At 35.8% G+C, this 12498-nt stretch overlaps 1 pseudogene; it reads right to left on the bottom strand.

Moving 5' to 3' along the window:
* Positions 1-423: 423 nt before the first annotated feature.
* Positions 424-12144, bottom strand: LOC145105325 (putative 3-hydroxyisobutyrate dehydrogenase-like 2, mitochondrial; annotated as a pseudogene).
* Between the last annotated feature and the right edge of the window lie 354 nt (positions 12145-12498).

The following is a 12498-nucleotide window of genomic DNA, read 5'->3' as shown; positions in this document are numbered from 1 at the left end:
TTGCTTTGTGCTGCCAGTCAACAAATCCGGGCAATCCAAGCGAAAGGTTGTGGGTAATCCAACCGTGAGGTTGTTGACCCAGTATGTATTATTTGTATATTTTCCGTTGTGTGGTACTTTGGGGGAGCTCACTAAGCTTTGGCTTATGGTTTAAGTTTATTGTTTCAAGTAACTTCAGATGATCGGGGAAAAGCAAATGCGTGATCGTACACATCCTTCGGTGTTATGTTTTGGAGATTTGATTACACTATGATTCTGGGATATTTGTATTTGATACTTGATTTTGATTTGGGTGTTGTTTTGAAAACAATGATTTTCCTTAGTTAAAAATAAAAAATTTTATCGTGATATTTGGGATGTTACAATCGTCATGATCATAAATCCACCACCGGATTTTGTGTGTTTCTTGGAGAGTCTCTCATTTCATGGAAGAGAAAGGAGCATGACGTTGTCTCTAGATCTTCCATGGAGTCTGAGTATCATGCTATGGCTATGACTATATGTGAGCTTATCTGGTTACAGTGGCTTCTTGTAGATATGGGGGTTCACATTTCTTCACCTACTCCCATGCATTGTGATAACAAAAGTGTGATACAAATTGCGAAGAATTTTGTTTTCCATGAGCGGATGAAGCACATTGAGATTGATTGTCACTTCACCCGTCATCACTTATAGCTCGGAATCATATCACTTTCGTTTGTTTCATCAACCTTACAGCTTACATATATTTTTACGAAGGCTCTATCGGCATATCGGTTTCGTTTTTTGTCTGACAAACTCTCAATGTTTATTGTTGTGTAATTGTGAGTTTGGGGGGGGGGGGGGGGGGGGGATGTCAGCCCATAAGTTATTAGCTCACATGTTTATGGGCTCTTTAGCGTTTAGCCCATTAAGATCCGGTTATTAACTAATATTTATTATCCCTTTTCTTGTTTATAACTCTTAAGCTTTTCTATCAAGAACACTTGTAATTTCTCTCTTTCAATAAGGATGTGGTTCTATTATCAAAAAATAGTTTATCGTAATTTATAAAGTACCTTATAAGATAGCTTAAAATCGTTTATTGATAGCTAATTAGCTTATAAGTTAAAAACTGACTTATAAGCTAAAAACTAGTTTGTCAAACATGACATTATTCATCAATAATCTAAAAGCTTAGAAGATCTCTATAATAGAAAAGTTTTTTCATTAACTTATTTATGAGATCTACCAATTTTTTTTATTTTTATTTTTTGTTTGTTTATTTATTTATTTATTTATTGTATAAATTGACCATGTAACAATTGGTTGAAAATATGAAAGACTCATTTAAGATAGACCAAGTAGTTGCTAGGATTTCTAGCAAATAGAACGAGGGTACCTTTAATCTCACTGGTTTTCTTCTTACTTTCATGTACGCAATATGTATCTCCCATAATTACTATTGATCATATTAGCGGAGGTTTCATATATCCATGGTGTCGACGTTTATTTTTCTCATTGACTGATTGATTATCTTCTAAGCAACATATTATATCGATTGTTGATTTGTTTCATTTTTTAGTATGTGTTGCTGGTTATGATGGATGAATTTGGTGGTGGGTGGACCACCATTAACATGCATAGAGATGGCATGAACGTTACTAGAAGAGTATTCGATAAGCATTGCTCAAGATCTAATATTTATTCGTGTGTTATTTCTGTTAGTTATGTTATTTCTATATTTAGATTTCTTGATATTTCTGTTAGATATTTTTTTGAGATATAGATTTATAGAAAAAATTTCCGTTCATACAAAAAAAAGTCCGGGTCTTGCTAAGATTTCTTAATAAAAAATATTTATTATCTATGTAGATAGGAAAAAAGATATAAATGATTATGTCTCTGTACCGACTGAACCAATAACTATTCATAATTTCATAATTGAATCAATTCCATACTGGTTCCAAATTATAATTATATTAATAAACTGACTTGTAATTCAACCACAATCTACATCGCAAACTTCCCAAAGTCTTTTGGAGTTAGGGATCTTTGGGACATGCCTGGTAAACATGGGACATTGGCCGACATTTGTATTGCACAACTTTGAAACTAAATTGGGTAAACATTTTGGTTTTGCAAGATTTATTCACATGGACAATATTGATGTTCTTATTCGAAACTTTATGCATATGTAGATTGGGAACCTGTTGAAAAACTCCTTACACTAACAGAACCATCTATAAGTTACATGCTACATCGTCTCCATTTTATCGAAATGAACCTAAAAAGGGGTCTCTTGTGGCAAACACAAATCATTAGAAGTATCAACAACTTACGGAATGATATTTGGTTAGATCATATAGTGTTTTCTCAAAGACTCCATCGGTTGTAGGTCTTAGAATTGGATATAGATTTCAAGATAAGTGTTCCAAGTCGTGAACGCCTTGTGGTTTTGGAGTTGGGTTCGACACCTAAAGAGGGGGGACAACAAGTCACATATATTTTGGAGTTTTTGGATGATTTACATATTCTAATGAAGCAACAAGTGGTTTTGGGAGCTTGACAAGTCAGGTCAATTTCTGGATGTCTTCGGAAAAAGAATTTCGTTGATATGTCTTCATTGGATGATAGTGGTCCTCCTACTAAATGGAAAAAATGGATTCGCATCAAAGTTGACATTTTGGGGTGGCGATTGATTCTTAATCGTTTACCGATGAAGTATAACTTGGATGTGAGGGGTGTCGACCTTGATGGTGTTCTTTGTTGATTTGTAGTCGTGTTATTGAGACCATAAATCATCTATCCGTGAATTGTGAGGTGGCGAGCTCGTTGTGGTCTTTGATTGCCCGATCGTGAAACATTCGAGTCTTGCCTTTTATTTTGGCTAAAGATTGAATTTGTGGGATGACTTAGTTACATTTTTCGCTATCTAAAAAGAAAGTTTTTGAGATGTGTTTATTCTAACAATGAATTTGGTCAATTTAGTCGTTTTGGAGTGCTTACATTTTTCAAGATCCCAAGCCGAAGAAGGATAACCCTTTTGATTATATTGTTTCCAACTCTTACAATTATGATTCAAATAGATGTCGTAAAAAGAAGTTAGAATGAATTGAGTGGCTTAAAAAAACCCTTATATGAATTTCTAGTTCTTTGTTTTTTTTTTTTTTCTAGAATTTTGCTAGAGTTTTAATAAAAGTGTACCATTCAGAAAAACATTTTGTTGGAAACCTATGAGACGCAATAATTAAAGGAAAAAAATTCTCAAGCTAACATTGTTTGAAATAACTTTTTTTTTACGGGCAAGATTTTATTGAAATACCGGACTAGAAAAAACTAGCCGGGAAACAAGAAAAACATTACATAATAGCAATTTTCGGGTTTTGGAGTCACCCAACTCAATTGATGTCTTTCTTACATCTAACGTTACACCAAAAATAAGACTTAGAAACGATATTATCAAAAACATGAGCTGCCTTCGGTTTTGAAATACCAAACATGCGAGAATTTCTAAACTCCCATATGGACCACCACGTCACATAGAAAACACCTTCTAGAATATTTTTTGAAACAGACGATAAACGCAAAGCTTTTAGCCAAACCAACCAAGTCGCATAGGAAGAGAAATTAGGCACCGATAGACCTCACCACCTACTCACTTGAAACACAATACTGGAGGAGAACACACATTCAGAAAAGAGATGAGACTAATCTTCACAGAGAGGGCATAACAAAGAGGACAAGTCTAACCCTCTCTTATCTAGAATGACCATAGTAGGAAGTTTATCAAGGGATAAACTCCAAGCGAAAACATTTATTTTGATAGGAAACTCCTTAATCCACCTTGTAGAGAGTTGGAAACCGGTAACGTCTTCTCATCAATATAAGAACGAGTTGATGACACCGTGTAATTGCCCGTCCCCGAGAGCGACCAAACCCATCTATCAGGGACCGAAGAAAGGGAAATGAATTCAATAAGCGAAGAAAATCCTTCCCATTGTAAACTCTCAGTCACACCTCTAAGATGTTTGAAATAACTTTAAACGAAAAAAGCAATTAATTCATAAATATTTGATAAAATAATGGATTTCCATTTTTTTTTTTAAATTTCAAATGTTTCATATTAGTTATAGGATTGTAGAGATTTCCTCATTAGAAAAACCTACCTAGAGTATATGCCTCCGATACTTTTTACATGCAGACAAAATATTGGTAGCTCTCGATAGAAAAAAAAAAAACAAACAGTTTGAATTATCTCATGTCTCATCGAATCAAACATAAGAAGACCAATAGAAGCTTATTTGATAAAAACAAAAATGTCATAAGCAAGAGATGAATATATTTAAACGAGCGTAACTTGTGTGACAATGTTGTTTGAATAGATGGACATTAGGATATTCATTATCAATTGTTTTTAACGAAATAATTTATTAACTAGGGATACTTAGGGATGAGATCGGTTTCGAAATCAAACCGAACCGAAAATACATGTCCGGTTCCGGTTTTTGGGTTCCAAAACGGCAAAGAACTGAACTTCTAATATACATTGCCGTTTTTTGCATTTTGAGGTGGCATTTTCGCATTATCTAGTGATTTAATTTACCATTACAATGAGATATAAAGCGATAAACATTTGTGAATAGCCCACATTTAGGGCTGTGTAACTAAACTATCTCTTAACTAATTAAATTGTTTTTTAGCGTGAATTTTAGCCAAGACAGAGGGCTACAACCTGGGAAAAAAACTCTGCTCATTTTAAGCTCGTATGAATGAATTATGGTCGTTCAAAGTTGGACAAACGTTATAAACAATGTTAAGAAAAAACATAAAACCCTAATAGCCCATGTTTAGAGTTGTGTAACTCCGCTATTTTCTAACTAATTAAACTGTTTTTTGAGCCTAAATTGTAGCAAAAAGGGGCTACAACCGGGGGAAAATAAATTCATTCCAAGCTCAAATGAAGGATATATAACTGTTCAAAGTTGAGTGAAACAATGCTAAGAAAAAACCCTTCAAATTTCAACCCAATTTCGGTCCGGCTCAATTTATACCCGAGAACCGAAACGCAAGAACCAATGGCCCTTAACGGTTCCAGATCTGAAAAACCCGAGAACCATGGACTCGAAAACTGAAAATTGGGAATTATTGGAAACAAGAAGCGAATTGAATGACCGATTCGGTTCGGTTTTTTCTCATCCGTAGTTTTTATATGTATTATATTTCTCTAACAATAATATCAGAGCCTCTTTCGAATATCTTAATTATATTTTTTATTTCTTTTGGTTGTTTACCATCATCGGATTTTATGATTGCTTGGTAATGATGAAAAGGTCTCAAATTTTTCATCGGATTTTATGATTGCTTGGTAACGATGAAAAGGTCTCAAATTTTAAATATTGTTGATAATTAAAACTTTAATGAATTGATTGAATATTTACCTTTTAAATATTTATTTTTATGAATCTAAGACGTAATTCTATTAATAGGTATTCCAACAGAAGTTATACTCTTATCAACAAAACACTTGGAAATGTAAAGAGTAGAAGGTAAAAGATATTCCAATCAAGAATATAAAGAGGCTATTGCACTTCAAGGGATCTTATAATCTACCAAGAAATCATTTCCCGCTTGATCGGCCACTAATATAAAAGGATTCCTTTAAAATTATGATTCAAAGTGTGCGTACAAATTGCTTCCATAATCCATACTCTCTTAACACTATCTTATGTGGAAATATATAGTGGGTTTTATCTCTCCAAAATATCAAACACTTCAAACTTGTAAAAATTGGTTATAAATTAAAGGGTAATTACACCAATAGTCTCTCATGTAGGTGTTAAAAGGCACATTCAGTCCATATTTTCAAAAATTAACTTTTACCGTTCCTTATATCGTAAAAAGTTACACGTTTCGTCCCTCGTTAGTATAAATTTGCATGCTTTATCCCTTGTGAGACATGGAATGACTAAAATGCCCATTGCAATTTGTTTTTCATTTATTCTTGATTTTTCTAATTAATTATTAAACCTAATATTTACATCTGTCTCTTTCTATTTTGTTGAAAAAGACTTAAGCACCACCACCACCGGAATACACAACCACCACTGGAATGCACGACCACCACCAAAAATCGGTGCAACTGCCACCTATTTCCCTGGAAAATAGCTACAAACCACCACCTCATTACAACAGCCGATAATCACCCCCTTCGAACACCACCTGTCACTGTTCCATCATCAGTACCGTAAGAGGATCTAGCCTCTTGCTCGAGTGCAGATCTAAACGGTAAGGTAGAAGCTTTGGGACGAATGCAGATTCGATACCCTCTCACCGGAAAAACGAGAAGCGGCTAGGGTTTGTGCGCCGCCATCGACGTCGGCTAGGGTTTCGACAGATCGAGCTCCGCCACCATCGAATTCAGCTAGTGTTTCGTCACAGATGTCATCGGAACCTTAAGAAAGAAATCCTTCAAGTACTTGTGTAGATCTTGAAAACTTCAAATAAGTGTTCATCAGCCCATACACAAACACGAAGACAGACACGTACACGTGTGTATTTGTTTATCTGCAATTTAGTGTTCTAGGGTTTGTTTTTCAGACAGGGAAGCTTATATCATTGAGCTTTTTGAACACCATGATTGTGGATATGGGATCGTCAGAGAAGCTGATTATAGGTGACTATTGGATGTATTGGGTGATGGTTGTCGGAGGTATTGGGTGGTGCTTATTGGATGGGTTTTTCCAAGGGTGATATAAGGACCACTTGATTTTTTTAAAATTATAATTAATAAAAAATGATATAAAAAATTATAAAGCTGAAAAATAAAAGGAAAAGGGTAAGATAGTCATTTTAAGTCGGCGAGGGACCAAACGTGCACCTTTTAACCAAATGAGGGACGGTCCAAGTTAATTTTTGAAAATAGGGACTAAACGTGCATTTTAACACATGCACGAGGGATGATAATTGTAATTTACCCAAAATTAATCCAACATAATGATATCTCAATATTTTTGTTATCGTGAATTATCTTTGAATATTGATCACTTATAACAAAGTTATCTTACAACGTATAAGTAAAGTTGTAACATCCAGTCTGCAGGAATTCTTATCTTAAGTTAATCATTTTAAAAGTTGGAGTTTTTATATGGCCACGGCATGGAATTGGGTGGGCTACGGTATGGCATTTGATGAGGAAGAAAGTGCATCTACACAACACCACGACGTGGCATATAGCTGGCCACGATGTGGTGGCTGGTTTGGGCCAAAATCCTAATTTCGGGATTGGAGCCCTATTTAAGGGCATTAACTCCAAGGGTTTTTCATTTTGGCAGCCATAACCTAGCCTCCATATGTATGTTTTGAGTGTGTGAAGCCATTCTTGTGAAGGATGAAGAAAGAAGGAGCTTATTTTGGTGTTGGTTGCTTGGTTCCAACAGAGATCTTGCATCTTCACTTCGTTCTTGACCTTTGGGAGGTATAAAGTCATTGCCTTTTTCATTAAAGCATGCTAGATCTAAGTTTTTGCCCACTCTTCTTCTTGTTGGGTTGAGTAGAATGCCTGGAATCCATAAATTTCGCAACTTTATGGAATATTGAGGTCCCTTAGTGGACATATGTTCAAGATCTGAAGTTTGTTGCTATTTTGGGCTTCTTGCATGTAATCTTTGGTGGTATTTCTCCATTTTGACCTAATTTTGAGTATAAGACTTGCATTGGGCATGCAAGACTGAAAAGCACTGATCTTTGTGAAGTATTAGGCCTTACGAAGGGTTTTGAAGAGTTTAAAGGAATGGATTAACAGGTTAAGAGCTAAATATGTTAAGTTGTTGGAACCCAGTTCCCACGATGTGGTGTTTTGGAGTCCACATCATGGAGACTAGGGAGGGAGCCTGACTATTTTGTCTTTTAGTGCCCACGAAGTAGCCTATGGGTGGCCACGACATGGAGTCTTGCTGAGGTTGACCTTGACCTTGACCATTGACTTTGACCATGGTTGACTTTTGGTCAATTTTGGGGTTTTAGGTGTAGCCTGAGAGGGTACTTCTTTATTGTTGTTAGGTGTCTCATTGTACATGTCTACCCGGTGTGTGAGTTGTTGGGTGTTAGCTGCTATTCGCGAGGTGAGTCTTCTCACTATACTTGCCTGTGTGGTAGTATATGTTGACCAACTAGGTCTTATCTATTGATTATTGCTATATGTGAACTGAGTTTCTAATAACTCTTGGACTGATGTGAGTCCATGAGACTGCCGATAGTCCCCAGGGTTGCTGATAACCCGTGAGGTGTGCTGTTAATCCACAGGGCATGTTGTTAGCCCACTGGGACAACAGATAGTCCCCACCGTTGTTGTAAACCCATAGTTGATTATTTTGTGTGATGTATGTGACATTCGAGATTGTTGATAGTTCTAGGGCTGGTGTTAGAACATAACTAATTATTATGTTGTGTTGTATGAGATCTTTTTTGGAACTCACTAAGCTTTGTGCTTACAGTTGTGGATTAAATATTTTACAGTACTTATCGGATTGCAAAGGTGGTACTGTACACACATCAGCAGATTTATGATTTGAGTTTCCATATTGTCTTCTTTATAACTCCTGAATAATGGTTTATGAACAAATGGTTTGACTGAACATAATTTTGTTAAATTGGGTGTTTTTATTATCATAAAAATGAAAATTTTGACCTGGGGTTTTGGTACCTTACAAGTGTTATATAATAAAGACAAAATTTCACAAATGATCTTTTTGCTTTTCAATTTTTCCCTAAAATAGTTCTTATGAAACATTTTTTTTGCATGGATGGTCCCTTTCGAGCAAACATTGCACACAACTGGTCCTTATGACTAACTTTGTTAACAGATTATGTTAAGTGTTTATGAAATAACGAAAATATCCTTAGTTTGTATTTGTTTTAATTCCTTATAAATAACAAAATATATTCAGAAAATGCACACATTCAATAGCACACAAAAATTGCTACCACCCACCACCACCTACTGCCATTTCCCACCATCCACCGCCCACCGTCCACCACCACCTACTGCATTAACTTCTCCAATCATAAAATATCAATGACATTTTCGGAAAGAAGATGAGGCAAAGTAGTTAGGGTTGCACACATAAAAGCATCTCGATTTTGCAGACCCACCTGGCCAAGCTTCCCATCTCCATTAGCAACCATACTAGAAAATATTTGCTTAGACAGAGCATTGTCAGGCAATACCACCACTTTATCACTCCTCCACAACATCTAAAACCATCCCTAAATCTTTCACCACGTACTCAGCAAACCCACCAGGCCTAAATTCTCTTCTGATCATCATTTTCGTAAATAAATCCATCACTATAGACCCTGCAACTTCTCCCCCTCACTGTCACCAACCACCGTCCCTTAACCATCCCCACCACTTCAACAAACACCATTCCTTCACTCAACCCCAACAAACTCCCATCCATTGTGATCTAGTCAGTAATTTTACAACCTTTTCCATACCCAACAACACCCACGTAAGTCGGTTTCCCTATTAAATTAAACAAAGGAGATAGCCACTTCACAACGCATTCATCTCTGATAGCTATTATAGCCAATTTCCCTTCTCTAGCGCCAATATCACCACCGGATACCGAAGCATCGACATACCAATAGTTCTTCTCACGGGCAACATCAAAAATCTGTTTTTCAAGAGTTTGGTGGCTGCTAGTGTGATCGACTATGATATTGTCAGGTTTTAAAGAAGAGAGAAGTGAATCATGATTCTCTAAGACAATTTGTTGAACATCTGATGGGTGTTCCAACATTGTGAATACCATATCGCTTGCTTTGGCGGCTTTCGATATGGAGTCAACGAGATAGGCACCTTGCAATTAGAGTGATAGGGTTTTGGAAAGGGTTCGAGCGTATATGGTGAGCACATAGTCGGCAGAGAGAAGTCGGGAGGCCATTGCAACACCTATTACTCATGTGCCCCTGCGATGAAAACCACACACACAACTTCTGATTCTTCTTATTATCTGTTTCTGATTCTCCCCTCTCTCACCTGGAACTGATTTGCAGGTTTGATTTTCCCCTAATTTATGCCCAAACAAGGTCGATTCACCATCAGTTACCTTCGATGGCTACTTCCCAGTGGTTGTATGATCTTCTAGGGAATAATTTAAAAACCCCCCACACACAAATCGGTACCTTGATCTTCATCTGGTGTTTGTTTGGAATTATTGGGTTTTTTATTTGCTTTTGGGATGTTTTCATTAGCATTGAGAGGGAGAAGAAGAGAACGAGTTTCAGATTTATAGCCAAGGATTTGATCGCTGATTATAGGTTTAAATGACTATGGTGGAGAGAGAAAAAGAGAGGGAGAGAGAGAGAGTCCTAAGGACCATTTATGTTTAAAAACAAAGGGTATTTTCGTCATTTTCTAAGCACTTAATAGAATCTGTTAACAAAGTTAGTCATAAGGACCATTTGTGTGCAAGGTTTGCTCCAAAGCACTTAACAGAATCTGTTAACAAAGTTAGTCATAAGGATCATTTGTGTACAAGGTTTGCTTCATAGAAACTATCCATGTTAGAAAAAAAGTTTCATAACGACTATTTTAGAGAAAAATCAAAAAGCAAAAGAACCATTTGTAAAATTTTATCTATAATAAATTAATAATATGAATCGTTAAGTGTTAACTAGAATTTTAATCAATCACTTGTCGACTATGCCAATATTACGGTATATGAAATAGAGCATCATTATTATATGAAAGTTGGTAGTATTGGCTTAATTAGTTCAAATTATTTACAATAAACATTATTAATTTATTACAAACTTTATCGGAAAGGGAAAAAAATAAAGCATTCGATTTTAAACATATACAAACCTGAAACCTTTTAGAACAATAAAACATAAATGATTTTCATAAATGATCCTTGTGGTTTTTAGACATCAAATTTGATCCCTAATTATTTTTGGTGTAAAAGAAGGTCTCTATGGTTTCAACTTATGTATGTCTGATCCCTAATCCATATAAAATGATATTTCTATCCTTTTTTTATTTCTTTTACTTTTTTCTTAAATTAAAAACGATTTAAAAAAAACAAAACAATAAATAACACCTCACCACCCCCAATCCCTTCTTCTTCCCCAAACTATTTTCTTCCCTAGTCCTCACCCCTTCTCACCAGCGGCAAAAATAGGCCGGAAAACAAAACGTATGTCGCCATCAATTGTAAGTTTTTATCTTCTGGAGTTCAGATGCTCTACAACCACATCTGCCATTAACCGCCACCACTGACATTGACAACAATTATTGTCATCGTCCACCACCATCTCTACCTCTTGCAATCTATAATTAAACCTAAAAATTATAATCTAGAATTCATACTCAGAAAATACCCAGAACGTACACAAAAATCATTTTCTTCTTCCTCCATTGATGCTCAAACTTGCAAAAAAAAAAACCATTGATGCTCAAACTTACAAAAAAAACCATTGATGCTCAAACTTGCAAGTGGGTTTGGGTTACAGGGGAGGATGACGATGAAATCAAAAATAATGCAAAGATATTTGTGATAAACAAGGTCGTGAACTACACATACCCATATATTTATTTAACAGTGTATATTACTTCTACGAAGAGCAAATTGTGCATCTTTTGTCATTGCATCCGCCTCATCCAGAAGAACGAGCTTCACCGAGGCTTTTGCACCGATAAACAACACAAGAAGGAGATACACGAACAAAAGAACTTATGATCAAGCAACATTCCAAAATCAACAAATTCTTAACAACCAAAAGAAAGACCTAATTTGGTGAATACGTGAACACATAACAAGAACTACCTAAAGGAGAAGCTGTAAGTGCTGGCAAAATCTTGTATTTGCTGCCTCACCACATTAATTCCACGTTCACTAAAGGCATTGATCTCCAAAACCATATTGTGCATCTGCGACCAAAAAAGTTTTCTAGCTACATCAAGAATCGTGGATATCTTACTGCGCCAAGTGAGTATTGACAAGCGGAAATGAACATTACAAAGGCAGCAATGTAGCATAACTGCTTTGATTCGATTTTAAATTGTAGAAAGAAATCTTTTATGTCGTTGATCGGAGGGATATCATTGACGTCGTCGGTGGAGTGAGTGTTGTGTGTGGGATTTTTTTGAGGTAAAAATGACGATTCAATGTTGACCTCCATTGACTTTTTACTATAGTCACACCCACATACGGTAACGTGAGAAAGGGAGGATAAATTTGTTGTAACGACCCAAATTTCTATCCATCATCGATGTTAGTGTTCCATTAAGTTTTATTCTTAAAATAACATTTTCATTTGTTTAAAGTTATCTTTAGAGGTACAAAGTGTAATAAAATGAACTTTGATCATGTATATGGGTCTAGGAGTCATTTTGTGATACTTTGAGGGCCAATTATGAAAGTTATGAGGTATTTAAGTGAAGCTAGCCCTAATAGTCGGGTTTGTAACCCTAATGGCAGCCAAGAATTCAACTTGAGAGAGTTCTAGTGGGAGATTTTCCATCTTTGATCATTG

Source organism: Lactuca virosa, chromosome 4, assembly GCF_052849685.1.
Source record: "Lactuca virosa cultivar CGN04683 chromosome 4, Lactuca_virosa_CGN04683_v6, whole genome shotgun sequence".
Lineage (NCBI taxonomy): Eukaryota > Viridiplantae > Streptophyta > Magnoliopsida > Asterales > Asteraceae > Lactuca > Lactuca virosa.
This window is presented reverse-complemented; position numbering and strand designations above follow the sequence as displayed.